Source organism: Spinacia oleracea, chromosome 3 (assembly GCF_020520425.1).
Source record: "Spinacia oleracea cultivar Varoflay chromosome 3, BTI_SOV_V1, whole genome shotgun sequence".
In the NCBI taxonomy this organism is placed as follows: domain Eukaryota; kingdom Viridiplantae; phylum Streptophyta; class Magnoliopsida; order Caryophyllales; family Amaranthaceae; genus Spinacia; species Spinacia oleracea.
Genome location: NC_079489.1, coordinates 29754863 through 29764644, shown reverse-complemented (window position 1 = coordinate 29764644; position 9782 = coordinate 29754863). Strand labels below are relative to the sequence as shown.

Here is a 9782-nt window from a genome sequence, read left to right as displayed (position 1 = left end):
AAATCGTGGGAGAAGAGAAGGAAACAAAAAATATAGTCCGCGAAATGGATCCGCATAACATTTCCTTGCACTTTTTCGGTTAAGAGGTGGTAAAAAACAAATTTTATTTTATTTTTAGGTGGTAAAAGACAACTTTTATTTTTTTTAGGTGGTAAAAAACAATTTATCAATTTTTTTAGGTGGTAAAAATCAATTTAACCTTTTTTGTTTACACCTAGATACACAAACTACGGAATAAAAACATCTGTTCTTGCCCTATGTGCTAGACAATGTGTCTGACGAATTGTGGCTCTACTAACTTTAAGAACAATCATGAAAGCTGCTAACCTAGCTTGACTAATAATTTCTCGAACGATTGGTCTTATCTTCGGTGCGCTTGAGTGTGGGTTATTGATGTGATCCATAGCATTTTTACAATCCGTTTTGATAACGATGTTTGTACCACATTTTAGCCCTTCCTGGATGCCTCTAAGAATAGCCTTGCATTCTGCCTGGATAGGGGATGAAGCGTAAATTCTATCTTGTGCCCGAGATATGCCTGTAGGTATCGCCTTCGACTGCCCACCCCCACAGCCGCAGCCCACGAGCTATCTCTACACCCCTTGTCGCCCTTCCAAGCAGCATCGACCAACATTGGGACACTAACATGGGAATTAACCGAGCCATGCTTCCAAAAGCATCATTTATTCGGACCCCCACTTCTATCATTTTTAGCTGGATTCCGTGTATGTCCGGATATTCGAAAATTGTTTGACTGATTCCCTGAAATTACTACTCCCTCCGTCTCTTTTTGTTCTTTACGTTCTCTTTTTTGGTGTCTTAAAACGTTCTTTACATTTCCTTTTATATTATCACATAAATGTTTTAATATTCTATCAAAAATTTGTGTCCAATGTTTATTTTAACCAATTAAATTCATTGGGTCATTAATCTCTCACACTTTTCCATTGGGACATTAAGTTTTTCTCGCTTTTCCAATGTCAGAATTTTGATAAAAGTGAAAACATTATAATAAACGTAATTTTCCTTGTTTAAATTTAATAAAAAATAGAGGAATCTCAATGCACATTAATTTGTCGTTAAAACGCGTGCAAAATAACAAATGTAAAGAATAAAAAGAAAAGGAGGGAGTACATAATTAACAAATCTTGAATATACTCATTTGTAAATTGTAATCATCAGGATTAATACGAACGATTTGACTAAAATATTACAAAAATTTATTTTTAGCAAATTATGTGCCATTTGTGCGTCAGATCTGTTCTGGTGACAACTGGATAATTCTATCTTTTGGCGTGATTGTATAAGAAGCAAACTGTAGCGCTGGAATTATTCAGCGCTTATGGTTTGAGCTCTGGAATTGTGTGACGCTCACTCTGCCAGAGCTGGAATTTTCCAGTGTTGGTGTTTTACTTCACTATTCCAGTCTTATCGGTTTTTTGCCGAATCTTATCACGTTTTTCTATCCTTTAGGAACACGAGTTGGACAACAACTCTTAGTCCTTACCTAATGGTGAATCGTAAGGCGATTCAAACACTTAGATATTTTATCTTACATGGTTACTATTCTAAGCAGCGTTTTAAGCATACCAGTTACTATAAATAGAAGTTTCAAAAAAATGGAAATGTGGTTTACGGGATTATCAGTAAGTCATGGATCGTTCATTGCATGCTTAGGAAAGCTTAGTCAAGCGGTGTTTGGTTTCATCATCGAACACACAGTGTCGGGCCTAGGGACAAATGTAGACGTCTACACATGTTAGCCTAGGATTTCATTCTAGCTTGTTCGTACTCAGCTTTTGCTGACTTCGTGCTTCATGTTTTCTTTGGTCATGGCCTTCGCCTTAATGAACCCTATGATGATCCATCATTGCATTTGCGTTGTTGGGGAGTAGATTTTAAATAACAGGTTTGTAGAGATAACTTGCGGGAGAAGTTATCGAGCATGGGATTGAGTTTGAGAGATGTTTTTGTAACACCCCGACAATTCTCTCTTTTCTAAAATAATCTTTTAATATAAAACGTAGAGAATTATCAAGGCATTATCGCCCGTGTGAAAACGTAACGGCTTATTCAGAATTTTGCAGCGGAAAACATAAAACTAACTGTAGGTTTATAAATAATCGATTACAGGTTTAGTCCCAAAAATCATCCAACAAAAATAAGGAAATATAAATAGTACGACAAGTTTAAAGTCCCAATTAACAAACCCAAGTCAACTTAGCAAATCAAAACTAAATACAAGCTCTCTATTCCCGATCCCAATGATGCAACATCTTCAAACCTGCAGATGGACAATGCTTATTGATCCTTAGAGACTGCTCACCAAAGATTGGGTCATCACAGGATCAATAAGGCATAGCCATGATCAACATGCACAAGCAAAAGCACGTAATCAGCAAAGCTGAGTACTACATACTAAATCGATAATAATCCTAACATGATTCTATTAAACGAACAATCCTAACATGGTACTAAATAAAACATAAGCAAGGATAATCAAGATATGTTGACTTGAAGACTATATTTGACTGAACTAGACCTTTGTATCATTAACATTATTTTAATTGAAATAGTCAATGGACTGAGTTGTCTACTAGAAACTTCTTCTTCTTCACTAAGGAAGACGAGGTACGGGCGCGACTCCGTAAACCCCAATGACCTGCGATATCGAGGGACTTTTGAATAAAATAGAACCGGTGATCAATCCGGCCCCAGAAAAAGCCATAGGCGACCCATGACCCCAACTCCTGATTGTCCGACACTTTAGACGTGCACAGTCTAAAGCTATTGCTACTCATGTTCACTTTACATGACTTAACTTTTAATACTTGGTTATGACTCATCAAACATAAATATTATATTCAACAAGTAAACACAACTTCTTTTATCTTTGAATTAAGCAAGTGATCACAGAGATGTCACACAAGACTTATTCCAATTAATTCAACCTTTCCTTTAATACTGATCAACCCCTCTATATGGGTATAAGGTTTCAACTTACTAAACAAGGTCCTCGGCCCTTATAAAGTAGTGAAAAGCTAAAAGGGAACAATAAACAATCAATCTGAATCAATATATATAAATAATAATCTAATGTTCCCAACCAACATGTTCGCATCAATCATCCATACCAACATGCTATAATTCTCATAACGAAATATATATGCTTAACATGTCCATCCAACAATATTAAACATGCACTTTCAACATAACCTAGTTCATCAACAATTTCAACATAACCAAGTTCCTTAATCATTTCGACATAACGAAGTTCATGAATCATTTCAATATGGTTTCAACAAATCACACTCATTCCAAGCACACAGGTATGTACGTACCTTGTGTAAACAAACTGATAGGCCACTTTAACACTTTCAAAAGTCGCCTAGAGAGAATTCTCCGCCTAAAACAATCAAGAAACGTACCCAAATCAATTCCTAATAATTTACAGCAACACTAACGTATTCTAAATACATCCTAAACCTATTTAGAACATTCCCCAATATCGAAACTTAATTAAATAATCTCCAAGCATAATAACTATTAAACTAATGATCCCAAAACGTTCTAAACTCCAATAAAACATCCCTTTTAAAATTTCCAGCAATATAGAATAATTTCAAACGTCCACAAAACATAATCAACGTTCTTAAAATCGTAAAAATAATAGCTTTAATAATATATAGTCATTCTATTATGATTTAATCATTAAAAACCTTAAAAATTCACACTTTAATAATTAAAAATTCTTTTTTCAATTCAATTATGTAATCTGAAAATTAAATTATTAATTAAGCATAGTATGTAATCTGAAAATCTAACTTAATCATAAAAGCTTATAATTTATATTCAAGAAACATGAATTAAATTATTAAAACTCCATTAAAACCCTAACTTAACGTAATTAACAAATCTGAAAATAATTAAATTAGTTTCAACAACATATAATCTGAAATTTCATAACTTAATCATAAAAATCATAAATTTAATTCAAGAAACATAAATTAATTTAATAAACAAAATTAAAATAATTAGTTACTTAGGGTTTAAGAAATAACCAAAAAGAGAAGAGGGAAGGGTTGGTCGGCGGACAGATCACGGCGGCGGCAAGGCGGCGGCTTGCGGAGGTTGTCAGGCCTGGTGGTGCGTGCGGTGGTGGTGGCTGCCGCAAACAAACCGAAACAAGAGAATGCTGTGCTTGCGTGGAGGAGGAAGGAGGGACGAGCAAGCCGAATGGGCAGGGCCACGGCGAAGGTGCAGGTGGTGCGGTGCGGTTGGCTTGGTGGTCGCAGCTGGGCCGCGGCGGCTGTGCAAGGAAAAACAGAAGCTTGAGGAGGGGAGAAAAACGGGGATGAAGAAGAAACAGAGAAGGAGAGGAAGGAGAAGGACGACGAAGAAGAAGGAGGTTACCAGCGACGGAGGCGGCGTCCGACGGTGGTGAGGTGGTGGCTGCGCAAGGAGGAGCAAACGAACGTGAAGGAGGAAGAACAGAGAAGGAGGTTTTTGCTTTGTTTTAGTTTTCACGTGAAGTTGAATGAGAGGAAGGGAGTATGGGTTTATTGGTTTATACTATTGGGCTTTACCCATTTGGGCTAGACTTAGGATATTAGTTTTAGGATTTGAATTTAAAACCGAATGAGATCGTTTTCTAAATTCAATCGATTTTCGTAATTCGAATTCTTTTCAACTTAAAATTCAAACATTATTTTTGATTGCACAAACCGTTAAAATATTTAGAATATATTTAAATAAAATTAAATATACATTTGATATATAAATATAATAAAGTTCAAAAATCGTTAAATATTTAGAACGTACTTAAAATAAAATAAATATACGTTAATTATATATTTATTACTTAAAATTCATAAATTCTATTTAAATATAAATAATATACGTTAAAATATATTAATAAAATTTATAAATTTACGGGGGATTACAGTTTTTCTCTTACGCATTTATAAACTCTATTATTTTTATAGTCATGACTACATAAACTATTTAATTGTTAGTTAATGGATTTTAAATGTTTTTTTTTTGGGCCGTAATGGTTCCGATTTGTATTGAGCCCATTAACTATTATTACGTGTGAAAGTTAGTTAAATTCCGTTGCGTAATTCTAGTAAATAGCCTTAACCGTTATCGTGGTGGCGATAATATCTTGGTAATTCCTTTATTTTAAGTTGGAAAATGGTTTTATTAATATAATGAATTATTAGGGTGTTACAATAGCAAACTCGAAAGGGGTGATCGTAATCTCTCCCCATCACATGTGAAATGAGAAAGTGGTGCCCCACCAGCACTCCAATATGGCATGCGTCCGCACCTTGACGCCCACGTCGCCCTCAAATCCCTAGATCTCCATCCAGAAAGTGGTAAACCCTGAATGCTCCAACAAGGCTCGCGTATCGGGAGAATCCCAGAGATATTTGAAGGCACCCATTATCTCTCCCCAGGACCAGAACCAGCGGAGTAGCTTGGTCTCAGGCTATATCGAACAAAAACAAGATAGTATGGACAAGCATGGTCCGAAAGTAAAGCAAGACGAAGTTCAAAGTAGCATACCACGCCCATGAGCGGGCGGTAGGACAAATGGTGTGGTCGGTTATATTTCAAGTCCTCCGGTCTCCAGCCACTACTACTGAAGCGGTTCTTCCAGCGAGAACCGGCCCCCTCAGCCAAAACTTCGTCTAGCTCCTCAACCTCACTGTCGGAGGCATCCTCCGATCCTCAGCGGCTCGGGGGGCCGAGCCCTCAGCAATCTTTCTCCTCGTGCGGCGGAGAGGCATACTAAATGATCAAAGAATACAGAATCAAAAATCAAAATCAATCTGGGGGATATCATATACTAGCCCAAGTTCTAATGCCTCGGCATCCCCAACGGAAGGATGGTTCATATATAAGACGGGCTGGCAATGCCAATTCAATCTAGAATGTCCCAAAAGTCTATTCAAATATTTCCAATATCCCCAGCGGTGAAACAAACTCGGCTATCCCAAATCCGCCTCAAGATCAAGGATTCGATCCAAATGACTACTCAGAGTATACACTAATGCCTAGGATATTCGTGTCTGAGCGGTAATTCAAGTTTACACCAACGCCTAGGATATCTGTGAAGGAAATAATGCCCTTGGTCCAAGTATGCATTCTATGTTAAGTCTAATAAATGCGGTTCAGTATTAATTAACAAGTTAATAATTCAGTGAGATCAAGTGAGCTGAATGCCTAGCTAGAGGCCGCTTCAGTTCAAGTGGAATTAATGATATTAATCCACAGCTTACTCTTGACTGAACCCGTAGGGTCACACAAATAGTACGTAAACGGATCAAGTATCTAATGGCATTAGATACTCTATCTATGAATATTCGGAACCGACGGATCTTGGTTTCAGTGGGAGCTAAGATCGTCACAGGCAAGAAATGAATACTCCGGAAACGATGATATTGCCGGAAACGGAAATATGGATCGTATCGGAAATATAAATATTATCCAAGTCGTAGATGTTGCCGGAAACGGAAACATGGTACGTATCGGAAAATATTATCGGAAATGGAAATATTGCCAGAATCGGAAATATTGCCGGAAACGGAAATATTGTCAGAATCGGAAATATTACCGGAATCGGAAAATAATTCCGGAAACGGAAATATTAAATATTTGTTCGAAACGGAAATTAATTCCGGAATCGGAAATATTAAATATTGTTCGTATCGGAAATGAATTCCGGAATCGGAAAATTTAATCGGAAGCGCATCGTACGAATAAGCATCGGACGAGGCCTGCCGGACGAGGCCCAGCACGAAGCCAGGCCATCGCCCAGCAAGCCAAGCGCGCCGCACAAACAGCAAGGCCAGGCCCAGCAGGCTGCGCGCAGCGCGCAGCGCGCACAGCGCGCACAGCACGCGCAGCGCACAGCGCGCACAGCGCGCGCGGGCGCTGAGTGGGCTGCTGCTCGCGCGCACGCATGAGGCCCATCGTGGCTGTCGTGCGTGTGTGTGCAAGTGTTTGTGTTCGTGCACGTTTCCTAAAACATGCAGAGTTCGGTTAATGATTAAATTCCTAATTCTATTTGATAAATTAATTAAATTAGAGTTCTTGTAGGATTCTAGGTTTGATTAATTTGTATCTGAATAGGATTACGATTCCCTTTCCATACCGCTATAAATATGAGGCTAGGGCTCACAATTTATAACAGAAGTTTCAAAGTATTCAAAGTGAGTTTTTGAGAGAAAAATTCAGTCACACATTTGCCTATAAAGTGCCGAAAATAATAGTACCTTAAGGGCGATTCTAGTTGGTCAATCTTAAGGCGGATCCGGACGTGCTGTGGACTATCTACGGAGGGACGACACTTGGAGTCCTAAAGACTTGTTCTTGTTCGGTTCGGGCGCAGCTAGGGAAGGCACGCAACAAAGAGTATGCATCTAATCTATGCTAAATGATTATGTGTAAATAATATGTTTTCCTGGGTTTATGGTTTTTCCGCATGATTTATGAATTGTCATATGTATCATAACTTAACAGTGGTATCACGAGCCCCTTATTATTTTCATAATCTAAATTGCATGAACATGGTTAAATATTACAAATTTGCAAGAATTAAAAGGGGTGATTAATTTTCGTAATTGTTAATTAATTGCAAATTGCGTTTATTTAATTATACGTACGCAGTTTTTCGGCAGTTTCTTCGTTACTCATCCGAATTGAGTGATTTTTGTGTCAATTCCGCATGTAAAAGGCATTCTAAAATTTTGACAAAAATAGTATTTTTCTGCCGAACCCAGAATTCTCAAATTCGAAGCCTAACTATGACTTTTCGAAGGTTTTAGTTTTTCGAATGCAAAATTTCGTAAATTTAAGATGTTAAATTAAATATTTGCGATTCTTGTTGATAAATCTTGAATTTTTGATTGACCTACTGCATATGTTTAACAAGTTTGAATGCCTAGTCTTGTTAATTATGCAATCTAATTTGTAATTATGATTAATTTGTTGAAAATTAGAATAATTTAGAATTAATTTGATTTTCATAATTAATTGTAATTTAATTAGAAACCTATGATTAAAAACCACTATAAAAATTGTAAATTTACGATAAATTTTAAATTTTTATGACCTAGACTTGAATCCATATCAATCGGAAATCAATTGGATAATAAATTTTCGATTTTTCGCCCTAAAATTATGAAATTAATAATATTTATTAATTTGTCATTAATTTTAAATATAAATTTTAAATTTTATGCGATTCGTTCATATAACTTGCACGCACGAAGCAATGGACGCTTCGTGTTACCCTTAAAGGGGTGTTGTATAATGCGGGCATGCGACGACGAGCAAGGGAGCTCGTCGCCCGTGCGGCACGAATGCAATGAGCAAGGGCGTAGTGCACGAGCACAAGGCAGCAGCCCTGCCTTGTGTCGTGTGCCACGAGCAATGAACGAATGGGCATGGGCGAAGGGCGAGCCAAGGCAGTCGCGTGTGGGCAGCAAGCGAGCTGCGCCACAACGCGCGCTGCCTCGCACAAGAGCGCGCAGCCTCGCGCGCAGCGAGCGCAAGCTCGCGTGCCACGAGCGCTGCGCCCAGCATTACTCGCGCGCACAGCGCGCGATGTCGCCCGCCCAGCGAGCGATGTCGCGCCCCAGCGAGCGATGGCTCGCGCGCACAGCGAGCGATGTCGCGCGCCCAGCGAGCGATGTCGCGCGCCCAGCGAGCGATGGCTCGCGCGCCCAGCGAGCGATGTCGCGCGCCCAGCGAGCGATGTCGCGCGCGCGCACTGCGAGCGATAGCTCGCGTGCGATGAGCGCTGGCGCGCGCAGCGAGCACCAATGCGTGCGGAGGCTTGCAATAGGGAAGCAGCAGCTATGCGACGAGCGCATGGGCTGCGCGCGCATGGCCAGCGATGGCTGTGTGCGTACGGCCCATGGGCGTGCAACGCGTAGGGTGTTTTGCGTTACGATTAGATCGTTTTGAATGTTTAATTTGAAAATTTCAGTTCACGTAATTTTAATTAATTTTAAAATTAATAATTTGAATTATTTTCTTGGATTTTAATTTTGAATATTATAATTATAATAAATGTTATTTATTCTAATTATTTTACTAAAATTAAAATCATGAATTAATTTAAATACGACTGAAATTAAATTAAATTTTTGGATTCAATTATATGAGCTTTAAATTTTAATTAAATTTGTATGTTTCCGGTTAGACTAGAAATACATTTTTATGTTTAAAATTGGTAAAGCATATGAATTTATTGGTTTAAGTGGGAGCGCTTTTTAGTCATAAACTCTTGATTAGGTCTACAAATCCTTAAGGTTAAAACAACTTGATTAGAATTAATAAGGACTGAATAATTGGTAGATTATTGGTGCCCTTGATTAATTGCTGCAAATGTTTACGTGATGCATAATGTGTTTTACTAACCAGCTATGTGGGCCATTCATGATAATGAATGGGTGAATGGTATATATTGTATATGTACTGTTTTGCAGGTTATGAAGTGACTAGTATGGCCCAAATAGGATAGAAAATATGGTCTGCGTACCATTAATTTGAATGTAATTGGTCTAAAGTACCAAAGTTATTTTTCAATTCAAATATGGTCTGCGTACCATCAAATAGTTGTAATTAGTTATAGCTTATCCTATTTGAAGAAAATGGTGCCTCCCACGGAGATTTTCAAGACGGACTTTGAAGTCAAAGCTTCAAGATGAAGTCGGGCCATACTAGATCACAAATATCTTATGCATGTTTTAAGTTATTTATTGCTTTAA

The 9782-nt window shown here is 38.2% G+C and overlaps 1 long non-coding RNA gene across 2 annotated transcripts; it reads right to left on the bottom strand.

Moving 5' to 3' along the window:
* Positions 1-2181: 2181 nt before the first annotated feature.
* Positions 2182-4610, bottom strand: LOC130470752 (uncharacterized). 2 transcript variants are annotated; one of them, XR_008931474.1, is made up of 4 exons: positions 4414-4600; positions 4062-4309; positions 3342-3406; positions 2182-2318 (listed from the first exon to the last, which is right to left on the bottom strand). It is a non-coding gene; the product is annotated as an uncharacterized lncRNA (long non-coding RNA). The 2 variants fall into 2 exon arrangements; XR_008931475.1 differs by having other exon boundaries at positions 4062-4610.
* Between the last annotated feature and the right edge of the window lie 5172 nt (positions 4611-9782).